This window comes from Telopea speciosissima, chromosome 8 (assembly GCF_018873765.1).
Source record: "Telopea speciosissima isolate NSW1024214 ecotype Mountain lineage chromosome 8, Tspe_v1, whole genome shotgun sequence".
Taxonomy (NCBI): Eukaryota; Viridiplantae; Streptophyta; class Magnoliopsida; order Proteales; family Proteaceae; genus Telopea; species Telopea speciosissima.
The window spans coordinates 30,970,656-30,982,923 of NC_057923.1; the positions used below are offsets into that span (position 1 = coordinate 30,970,656).

General features: G+C 37.2%; 1 non-coding gene across 1 annotated transcript; it reads right to left on the reverse strand.

Moving 5' to 3' along the window:
• Positions 1–4,058: 4,058 nt before the first annotated feature.
• On the reverse strand, positions 4,059–4,165 carry LOC122638482. Its single transcript, XR_006329474.1, has one exon. It is a non-coding gene; the product is annotated as a small nucleolar RNA R71 (small nucleolar RNA).
• Positions 4,166–12,268: the final 8,103 nt, after the last annotated feature.

Sequence of the window (12,268 nt, forward strand, 5' to 3'; positions counted from 1 at the left end):
GGCAATTCTTGTGAGCTATGGTTAATGTAGCAGTTACCAACAATGTAAAATGGTTGTTCTTCTTCGTAAGTGTATGATAAGAACTTTTTCATCTTTGAAGTTCTTTCTCCTTTCAAACTCCATCATGCATGTTCATCAAAGGTTTCTTGTTCTTATAAAGAAGGTGACCAAAAATCTGTTTCTACCAAACATCTGACTTGAGAATGGTAATAAGAAGAATTGGATAGAAAATCGTTTTCTTTACATTTGTAGATCCAAATTGAGAATGTAGACCATTCTGTCCCTTGATAGGGTAGAATGACCCATTTGACCTCACTTAAGCATATGACCTTTAGAGCAAGGCAAAAGAGGGAATCGAGCTTTAGGTCTGCAACTCAACCCTGCAACTCATTTAACCCCCAAACCCTAACTATCTTCTCTCTTGGCGATTGGCGACCACAATGCTTGCCGTGACCACTATGCTTGCCGCTACGACTGAGTGGAGCTGAGACTGAGTGCACATTGCTACTGGGACCTACTACTTGAGAGGACAAGCTGGTGCTGTACGGCTGCTGGTGGTGGTGTGGGGCTGCTGTTGGTGAGACCTTCTATTGCTGCTGCTGACTTCCTTCTACTGCTGTTGAGACCAAAAAAGGTAATGGTTCAAAGCCTTTACTCTATAATTCATCCCATCCCTTACCTTTCCGAATATCCTAAGGTTTGTCATTCTTCAAATGTCCACATAGGCTTCTTCCCTTCCCCCTAATGTCCTATCTAACTACCCTAGAAAATGTTAAGATTGAATGGTAAATGATTGTAGTTGCTAATTTTGCAGGGAATCTGTCTGCTATTAGTGTGAATGAAAGCAGATCAAGGTACTTGAAGTTACCCTTCAAGAAATGTCATTGTAGCAAAAGAGCTATTGTGAGGGTCTCGAACTCAGTAGCGAACCTGATGAGCACATTTCTGTGTGAAATCTTAAGGCCATAGAGAATGCATTTTTATACTTGGAACGGAGCTACTCGAGGTTTTTGTTTGTGTTTTTATGTTTTAGGTGAATTCATTTGAAAATGAAACAAATGATACTAAGGAGCCATTTTTAAGTTGTTTAATAGTGTTTGGCAATAGCCGGAAGCGCCCAGGAGTCGCGAAAATCAAGTTTGGATTGAGCACTGAAAGAATCACGTCAATTAGTCAAATTTGAACATGATTACAGTGGGCCCTTTTAGCATAATTTTGAGGTGTTAATAGTATGGATGCGCATAGCCCATTGAGTCAGCTTCGTAATGGTTCAAACGGCACTTGATTCTGAGTTGAAATGAAGTTACGGTCGTTTCTGTAATGACGCCCGAAAATGGCATACAAGGGTTTGTTTGTAATTATCAAAAATCGGTCAGGGATAAAGTAAAGCAAAAGTTCAGATTTGAGGGGTTTTAGTGAAATTATCAAAAGTTATCTTTTCTGTTAGTCGAAAGATTCCATTTGGAAGGCTCTGGAGCAGTCCAACTTCAACTTGAGATATCTTGGGCTCACGAACTCCAAATTGGACGAAATTTGGGTCTATTTTGGGTGATTTTTTGTAAGGAATGCAATAGTGAGGCCTATATAAATATCCCATGCTCCACGTTTTTTGAAGGACAGAATGGAGATTTAATTAGTTCTTGAAGGGAATCCTAGTCATCACCCTTATTCACTCTCTCCTCCAACTTTCCAAGGGCACATTTGGAATTGTACTATGGATAGATTCTTTTGAAAAATATTCTCTCATCCATGGAAGGTTGAAAAGTCAAAGATGCCTTGATCTCATTACTTGGAGAAGACACCTACAAAGAAAAGGAAGCACAAGAATAGAATTAGAAAGTCACTTTTTGAAAAATAGAAGGTTTATTTAGCTAAGATTTTTATCTCTTCCTCTTTCTATTTTTCTCATTTTTCTTGGGGATCAAGCTTATGTAAAGGAAGGAGAAGGGAATATTTCTCCTTCCTCTTCTCCCTTCTCCTCTCCTTCCCTATAAATACTCCATGGTTCTCTCTTGTAAACTAGTTCAATTAATTAGTGAAATTTCTTCTTTTCTTCTACTAGTTTTTGGCTTTCTAAGTTCTAGTTTGATTTTATGATTTCAATTTCATGGTTGTAATGCTTTTGATTCATTCTTTAATTTTATGTCTTCAATATGGTTGTAATAATTCTAGTTTAGTTTCAAGCTTTCTAGTGTAGGCTTCTAAATTCTAGTGAGAAGATTTAGAAGACTTGGAAGAGGAAGCCGTGGTAGGATTATTCAAGTGTTCAAACTTTTTCAACTACATTCATACAAAGCCTAATTAGTTCTTGCACTTTCAACTTTGGTAGAAAGGAGTATCAATTTCTTATTTTTATTTTTATGTTCTTCTTCTCAACCTCTTAATTCTTCTAGTTTCTAATTTCTTATTCTTATTCTCTATCTCTTTTTTCTTCTATTAGTTTTATTTTATTAGTATTCTCATCTCCATTAATCTTTTAATTCTATTAGCAATTTTCATTCTCATTCTCTACCTCCCTAATTCAATCATGCTTTTAGAATTTTATTTTATTCACTACTATTATCATGCATTATGTTAGGATTTTAATTTAATTATTTTTATTTTTATTTTAGATACGGTAGCACCATTTCAAGTGTGAGAAACAAGTAATTTCAATCCGGTTCAAGCCCCTTCGGATTTTACATCTCTAATCTCTTGGTCTCATTCTCCCTCTCTAATCTCTTCCTTTGTTTTTTTTTATGTAGTTGTGATGTGTGGCTGCAATTTATTTCTTCGAATCTGCGTTAGTATTGATAGGTTAGATGCTTGTGTGTTAGGACACCAATTCAATTCGCTAGATGCTTGTGAGTTAGGATGCGTTAATCTGCTTTAATTTAATTATCATTAATTTAATTCTATCCTTTAATTAATTTGGTTCACTTTGCATTGCTTTTAAGTGAGTAAAATAGAGTGGCATACATCTCCCTGAGTTTGACCCGTAGCTACGATTGATCCGTACGCTTGCGGTTATTATTTCTTGCAAACAAGTTTTTGGCGCCGTTGCCGGGGAGATTATTGTCCACTTTATTTTTCTGATTTCTAAGTAATTCGAAGTGCTTTAGTTTCTTTTCCTTCTCTTCTTCTTTTGCAAAAAAAAAAAAAAAAAAGTAAACAAATTTTTGAAAACCTCATCTTGTTTTTCTTCTGTTTCAAAGATTGTGCACCCAATCTAAAGTCCTTCAGATGCCCAAACCCTACCTCTTTTGGTGTCCCTCATAGGATTAAGTTACCTATGACGCTACATCTTGACTTAGTTGGGTGGAATGACATATGACTTATCTTTGGAGGTGACCAACTTTGATAACAGGAAAGCGATATAGTGAGTGCTCTTGAAAACAGAAACGTATAGTAGTCCTCCACTCTACCTCATAATCCAATTGGAGTTGCCCGTAGGTGGCTCGTGAAGACTATACGGGTTCCCTTGCTGTTAACCTATATTGCAACCTTATAGCTTTGGAACCACTATTTCGATTCTTGAGGGATAGATGCACTATCTACCTAGGACTCCCTCCTATTTTTGGAATTTTTTTTATTCTTTTATTTTTCTAAAGGAGATCTCATATCTGTTTAGGTGGCTACGGTATGGACTCATGATTCAAGTAACCATCTTATTAGAATACCATCTCCTCCACCACCTTTGACCCCACCTTTGACCATGGGAGACCAACAACCCAAGACCCTTAAAGAAAGGTTTTACCTGCTAGAGCTACACAACCCTCTTGCATCAATCTGCCTGTTGCTATAGGGAACAACTATGAATTCAAGGCCCACTTCATTAGCATGCTACCCCACTTCCATGGGATGACCAATAAAGATGCAAGAGGGAGATTGAGGAGGTCTGTGTTCTAATTAAGGTTCAAAATTTAACTGATGATGCAGTGAGGCTAAGGTTTATAAATTTTGCCCTGAAGGGCCAGGCCAAGAAATGGCTCTATGGATTGCTAACAAATTCCATTAATACATGGGATGAGTTCACCATTATCTTCTTGAGAAAATTCTTTCCTCTTCACAAGACCAATAAGCTTAAGAGTGACATCCTCCAGTTCAGTCAGAAACCACATGAATCATTCTCTAAGTTCATGGAGAGATTCAAGGACCTCCTTTTAGAATGCCCTCACCATGGTATTAATTTATGGTAGCTTTGCCAAATTATTTATGAGGGTATAGACTTTCAGACCAAGCAGTTTTTAGAATCTATGTGTCCTGCAGGCTTTACCTTTTTTTCTGATGAGAATAAGGCCTAGATATTCTTGACCAACTTGGCTGAAAAGACTAAGGAGTGGAAATCTTCCCAAGAGGCTGAAAGGACCACTAAGGGGTATCTCATAGAGGGTGTTCCAGCCAAAGAGGCCAAACTTGACAGCCTCATCAAAAGGTTGGAGTCCCTAATGCCTAAAGAGCCTATGCTAGTTAACCAGGTCAGCCATGTGTCAATATGCAGTTGGTGTCACAACCCTGGACATCTTTTAGAGAAATGCCCCAACACCTTTATGGGTAATTCCAACACTGAGAATGTAAGTGCCCTCTACCAAAATAATCCATATAGCAACACTTACAACACATGATGGAGAAATCACCCAAATTTCTCCAGGAATCAAGGAAACCAAGCAGGCCCATCCAACTTTCACAACCAAGGCCAGCTTGGTCTCCAAAGGCCCAACTATGCACCACAAAGCCAAGGTATGTCTCCTCACCCCTTCCCCCTCATCCTCATCTAGGACCTTCGATTAATTCTGCTAGGCTACCTCTCCTTGCTCCTTATCAGCCACCCCCAGGGTTTATCAATACAGGAGAGACAACAAGAATGAGTGAGATGGATAACAAGATAGCCCTTCTCATGATAGGTCAAAATAATATGGAGAAGCAACTCACCCAGCTTGTCACAATCCTGCATGAGAGGGAAATAGGAAAGTTACCTAGCCAACCTGAGTCAAATCCTAGGCATCAGGTTCGTATTCAGTAAGGTACCCAAGCCCCTCCACTCAATGTTGTACAAGGCCAACAGCATCAAGGGCCCTCCAACCAGGTAAATACAATATATGCTTTGTGGAGTGGCCGTGAGTATCAATAGGTTAGTACACCTCAATCTCTACCATCTTATACTCCTGTTGATTCTCCCCCTTCTGATGAGGCCATTGAAGTGCCTACTGTTCTTGGTTCGTCTGATGAATCTGAAGTAATTCCAGATGATTTGGTTGAGTAAACCAAAGATGATTCTGTTGAGAAAGTGAAAGAGACCACCCCTGAAAAAGTTTATACCCCACCTGCCCCTTTCCCACATAGGTTGGTTAGCAAGAAGTCTCCTTCTGTGGAGAAAACACTTGATGTTCTTAAACAGGTTTAGGTGAATATTCCTTTATTGGATGCTATAGCCTAGGTCCCCGCTAATGCTAAAGTCCTCAAAGACTTATGCACCCAAAAGCGGACCACCAATGTGCCCAAAAAAGCATTCTTGGCTACTAATATTAGTTCTCTCATTGCACAGCCAATAGCAGCCAAGCATAAGGACCCAGGTAGCCCCACCATCTCTTGCACTGTAGGTAACACCACTATTGATCATGCCTTATTGGACCTTGGTGCAAGTGTGAACCTGTTATGTTTTCATGTCTACCAACAGTTGGAATTGAGAGAGCTGAAACCCACCAGAATTACCCTTCAGCTTGCAGATAGGTCAATTAAAGTTTCTAAGGGGATGGTTGAGGATGTCCTACTAAAGGTTGGAAAATTCATCTTTCCTGTGGATTTTATTATGTTAGATACCCAACCTACTGCCAACTTTAAGGACCAAATTCCAATTATCTTGGGCAGACTATTTCTTGCTACCAGTAATGCTTTAATCAATTGCAAGAATGGTCTCATGAAATTATCTTTTGGCAATACCTCTATGGACTTCAATGTGTTTAGGTTGGGCAGGCAATCTGGTATGGATGAAGAGGTACATGTACTTAAGGGATTCCCCGATGAGGTTGAGACTTTCTTTGAGATTGATTTTGATTCAGGATTTCAGGACTGTACAAAGGAATTGGAAGATGTTGATGATATCACCTTATCTGAGGTCTGGAACATCCAACCACAATTGGAGCCCCTTGGACCCCTATCCACCTCCATTCCTAAACCCTCCAATATTGATCAATTCCTAAACCCAGATAATTGTCATTCTGAGGATTGTTTTATCCCGTATGTTGATTGGTCCAAACCTCCTAGGTTTGATGATTTTATTGAGGAGGACAATGTTAGTCATGATGCTATTCAAGCATATTATCATGATCCTTATTTGGCAAACCAAGTTATGCAAAGGGCGGATAGTTTTATTGCTAGGATTGATTTGAGTAAACCTCCTATTTTTTACGATTATTTTAATGAGGTTACTAATATTCATGATCCCTTTGATGCTTACTGTGATCCATTCCTGGTTGGTTTTTACGATAATGACATGCATTCTGTATTGACCATGGGAGAGAATGGAAGGATTCATGGCCTGAGTTTTAATGCTTTAATTTTTCTCTGTCCCATGTGGACAGATTTTCTTGTTAGGTATTTCTCACTTGTGCTTATCTTCCATATTATTTCTCGCTTTACTAAAATTCAAAGTTGAGTGTTTTCTAGTTCTGAAGCTCTTTCTACATTTACCGGCCATGGATTGAGATTTCTGTTGCTACCCCTAGCACTTTTTGTAGAGTTCATGACTCTACATGATCCTCTTTGTGATTATATCTGGTAAGGCCCCTCATCTCCTCGTCCTTATTCTTTCTTTTCTGCATGCATTGAGGACACTACATGAATTAAGTGGGCAGGGTATGAGCTTATTTAGTGAATTTTGATTATGATTGTAGTTTTGATTTTGTGCATATGTTTCTTTGTTTGCAAAGCGAGAGAAAGAGGGAATTAGGTGCCCTAGCATGCGAAATAATAAAGAAATCCCTTTTCAAGGGCGGTAATTGGTATGTATCCGGTGAGAGGGATTGAGTTGGAAAATATGAGTATTATTTCGTTTGATGGCTAGATTCCTCTATATGTTTTATGGACCCTTTGATCTTTTGGCTAGTAGTTGAGACCAATTTGTTTGTGGCAAGGCAAGGCATGAAAGTGAATGAAAAAAAAAACAGAAATAGAAAGGAAAGTAGAATTCCTTGGGACTAGACAGGGCACTGTTGCCTCAGGAAGCAGGGTGACTTGTTCGAAACTCCTTGGAAGGAAGCTCAAAAAAAAAAAAAAAAAACTCTTGCATCAATGTCTTTTTTGATATATGCAAAAGCGAAGCTACCAAGTATTTGGGTGTCTGGTGTATGCTCCACCATGTCATTCAGGGAACAGTAATGGAGTAGAAATAGAGTTTATTGTTGTGAAAGAGAAGCTATTGCCTTAATGCCTGGAAAGAAAGAATGGTAAAAAATGTTCAAAGCCTAAGTCTTTGGTTCCATCGATGCTATGAGTGGTTTACCTAAAGGTGAGTAGTGTTCAGAAGATAAGAGGAGATCCCTTAATCTTGATGCATGCTTATTGCTTGAATTGATGTGGGGTGATAAAATTCAAGTGTGGGGGGACCTTTGGCTCCTTGATCTTTAATTGAGCACTTTTTGGGATTTTGTGCACTTTCCTACTTATGCCATGATTGAAACTTGCAGAATTCTTTCTTATTGAATTTTGGGTGTATATTCATTGCAAACACCCACGAGATACAACTCGTCCACTAGGGGTAACCTAGGGGTTCAAAGGCTTGTTGCATATGCTAAGTGCAATCGTGATTCCTACGAAAGTGAGTTAGGATTCTGCATTCTAGATTAGTTTTTTGTTTTTGTTTATTTGAGGACAAGTAATGTTCAAGTGTGGGGGAATCTGATGAGCACATTTATGTGTGAAATCTTAGGGCCATAGAGCATGCATTTTTATACTTGGAACGGAGCTACTCGAGGTTTTTGTTTGTGTTTTCATGTTTTAGGTGAATTCTTTTAAAAATGAAGCAAATGATACTAAGGAGCCATTTTTAAGCTATTTAGTAGTGTTTGGCAGTAGACGGAAGTGCCTAGGAGTCGAGAAAATCAAGTTTGGATTGAGCACTGAAAGAATCATGCCAATTAATCAAATTTGAACATGATTACAGTAGGCCCTTTAGCATAATTTTGAGGTGTTAATAGCATGGATGCACGTAGCCCATCGAGTTAGCTTCGCAATGGTTCAAATGGCACTTGATTCTGAGTTGAAATGAAGAAGTTACGGCCGTTTCTGTAATGACGTGCGAAAATGGCATGCAAGGGTTTGTTTGTAATTATCAAAAATCGGCTAGGGATAAAGTAAAGTGGAAGTTCAGATTTGAGGGGCTTTAGTGAAATTATCAAAAGTTATCTTTTCTGTTAGTCGAAAGATTCCATTTGGAAGGCTCTGGAGCAGTCCAACTTCAACTTGAGATATCTTGGGCTCACGAACTCCAAATTGGACGAAATTTGGATCTATTTTGGGTGATTTTTCATAAGGAATGCAACAGTGAGGCATATATAAGTATCCCATGCTCCACGTTTTTTGAAGGACAGAATGGGGATTTAATTAGTTCTTGAAGGGAATCCTAGTCATCACCCTTATTCACTCTCTCCTCCAACTTTTTAAGGGCACCTTTGGAATTGTACTATGGATAGATTTCTTTTGAAAATATTCTCTCATCCATAGAAGGTTGAAAAGTCAAAGATGCCTTGATCTCATTGTTTGGAGAAGACACCTATAAAGAAAAAGAAGCACAAGAATAGAATTAGAAAGTCACTTTTTGAAAAATAGAAGGTTTATTTAGCTAAAATTTTTCTCTTCCTTTTTCTATTTTTCTCTTTTTTCTTGGGGATCAAGCTATGTAAAGGAAGGAGAAGGCAATATTTCTCCTACCTCTTCTCCCTGCTCCTCTCCTTCCCTATAAATACTCCATGGTTCTCTCTTGTAAACTAGTTCAATTAATTAGTGAAATTTTTTCTTTTCTTCTGCTAGTTTTTGGCTTTCTAAGTTCTAGTTTGATTTTATGATTTCAATTCCATGGTTGTAATGCTTTTGATTCATGCTTTAATTTTATGTCTTCAATATGGTTGTAATAATTCTAGTTTAGTTTCAAACTTTCTAGTGTAGGCTTCTAAATTCTAGTAAGAAGATTTAGAAGACTTGGAAGAGGAAGCCATGGTAGGATTATTCAAGTGTTCAAGCTTTTTCAACTATATTCATACAAAACCTAATTAATTCTTGCACTTTCAACTATATTCATACAAAACCTAATTAGTTCTTGCACTTTCAACTTTGGTAGAAAGGAGTATCAATTTCTTATTTTTATTTTTATGTTCTTCTTCTCAACCTCTTAATTCTTCTAGTTTCTAATTTCTTATTCTTATTCTCTACCTCTTTCTTCTTCTATTAGTTTTATTTTATTAGTATTCTCATCTCCATTAATCTTTCCATTCTATTAGGAATTTTCATTCTCCATTATTTTTATTTTCATTCTCATTCTCTACCTCCCTAATTCAATCATGCTTTTAGGATTTTATTTTTATTCACTAATATTATCATGCATTATGTTAGGATTTTAATTTAATTATTTTTATTTTAATTTCAGATTCGGTAGCACCATTTCAAGTGTGAGAAGCAAGCAATTTCAATTCGGTTCAAGCCCCTTCGGGTTTTACATCTCTAATCTCTTGGTCTCATTCTCCCTCTCTAATATCTTCTTTTGTTTTTTTTTTTATGCGGTTGTGATGTGTGGCTGTAATTTATTTCTTCGAATCTGCGTTAGTATTGATAGGTTAGATACTTGTGTGTTAGGATGCCAATTCAATTCACTAGATGCTTGTGAGTTAGGATGTGTTAATCTACTTTAATTTAATTATCATTAGTTTAATTCTACCCTTTAATTAATTTGATTCACTTTGCATTGCTTTAAAGTGAGTAAAATAGAGTGGCGTACATTTCTCTGAGTTCGACCCGTAGCTACGATTGATCCGTATATTTGCGGTTATTATTTCTTGCAAACAGAATCCAAACAGACCCTACTACAGTTGTGATGACAAATTCAGGGGTGGTTGCAACTTCTTTCAATAGTGTGATCTAGGTCAAATGGGTGAACCAAGTCAAGTTGCTCTCACCAATGATGTATCAAACATTATGGGGTCCAACATTATGGGTGAAAACATTACAGAAGAGCAACAGAGGATGTTGCCACAGAGTAGGGAAGAGCTCTACAGTCTGAATTACAGAGTGAAGGCTCTAGTAAAGTCAAATGAGACAATGAAATTAATGTGTGGATTTATGTTAGGGTTATTTCTAGTGAACCTTGTTGTTATTATTCTGAAGATGTAATTTGTAGATCCTAGTATGTCATTGAAAACTTTGGGGTTTGAATGAATGAATAGAACTGAAGTTCCATTTAGTCCTCCTAAACATCAGCTATCTAACCATCTTCAAGAAAAGAACAAATCCTTTTCTGGCCCAATAAAGCAAATCCCATCTCCAAAATGGTTTATGCCTTAAATCCAAATCCTTATCATTGATCAGCTAGCTAAGCAATTAAATGGGTCATTGAAAATAAGACTGCAAATAACTCATGAACAAAAAGTGTATATTACTAAGCTGCCAGAGAAATTTACACCACAAAAACCAATGTAGCAGGGTCATTGAAAATAGGGTTGCAAATTACACCGCAAAGACCAAAGTTGCAAATTAACCATTTAAATGGATAATGGAGGCAAAAATGATGAAGAAATGAAGGAGAATAAGTAATATGACTTATAATGTTACTTCAAACAACATACACAACAACTCATTGTTCTTTTCATGAATATCAATCACAATCTTAGTGTTTTCGAATACCATACATAACAACTCATTGTTCTTGCAGTAATTCATTGTTTTTAAAAACCATACACAACATCCTAAGCACATAAAACCACTCATATTACAACAACTTCATCCTTGGTAGCTTCTCCATCCTTGACAGCTACACCCTCCTTGACAGCTTCTCCATCCTTGACAGCAACCAATAGCCTTTGGCAGCAACTCTTACCCTTGACGTGGATTAATCACATCAAATCAAACACATAAGTCCTTGCTTATACATCAACTTTGACCAATGCATCTAATGAGTAGCATATTAAGCAAACTAATACATACCAAATCAACTTGGACCTTGCTATTGGGATGCTGCCTTAGCTCTCCTTGCCTTTTCTTTGGCAGCTGATGAGCACATTTATGTGTGAAATCTTAGGGTATAAAGCATTCATTTTACCACATTGAACAGTGCTACTCAGGTACTTTTTGTCATTTTTCAGGTTTAGGGACATTTTGGTCAAAGTGGAGAATACATGTCTAATTGGACCACCAAACACCAGGCTACAAGGTTGAAGAATTCAGCCAGGTTAGCTTTCTAATGCGCAATGTCGAAAGTCACTTGATTAGAGCCGATTCGAGTTTAGAAGAAGAAGAAGAGAGAAAAATCAAGCATAGGGGCATAACGGTAATTTTGAAGAATCAAGAATCTTTTAGAAGATATCGGATATTGGGCTCATATCGTCTGGAATTTAAAATAATGCAACTTTAATTCTCGGGTTAGTTCCATATGGACCCAGGATAAAAAGATATAGCCCAAGAAAGATTCTTAGTAAAGTTAGAATTTAGGATGAAAAAAATATAATAAAAAAAAAGAAGAATCTCTTTGCTCTCCAATCTCTCTCCTAAAATCTCTCGGATTGTATCTCTTCTCTCTCCCACTTCTTCTAAAATTCTCTTTCTCCTATCTCCTTCCCATCTATTTTTTTACGAGCTCTCTCTCTCCCCCATATATAACATTCATCTTGACTGCACTCCAGCCTCTCTCTCACCCTTCAGTCCTTCGTTTTCTTTTCTGTTTTAATTTCCTATTTTAGATTGAAAATAGCAGCAACAGTGTCGTTCTTCTTTCATATACCCGATCTCTCATCCTCTTCTTTTTATTTTTTAGTTTTTAGATCTTATGTAATTAGGTTATCAAATGTAATTTTTAGAATCATTGTTAAATAATTTTTGTTTCTCCATCCCTTTGATCATATGTATAATTTTCATTATACACTTTGGTAATTTGTTCTTCAATATTGGATACGGCTTCAAGTGATGGAATTCAAGTGATGGAATCATCTTCATTGGAATTATTCGAATCAGCTAAGTTTTTCTTCTTATAAATTTTAGTTTTAGTAATTTCTATGTCATTTTCTCCATCAATCTTTTCTTCCCTCTT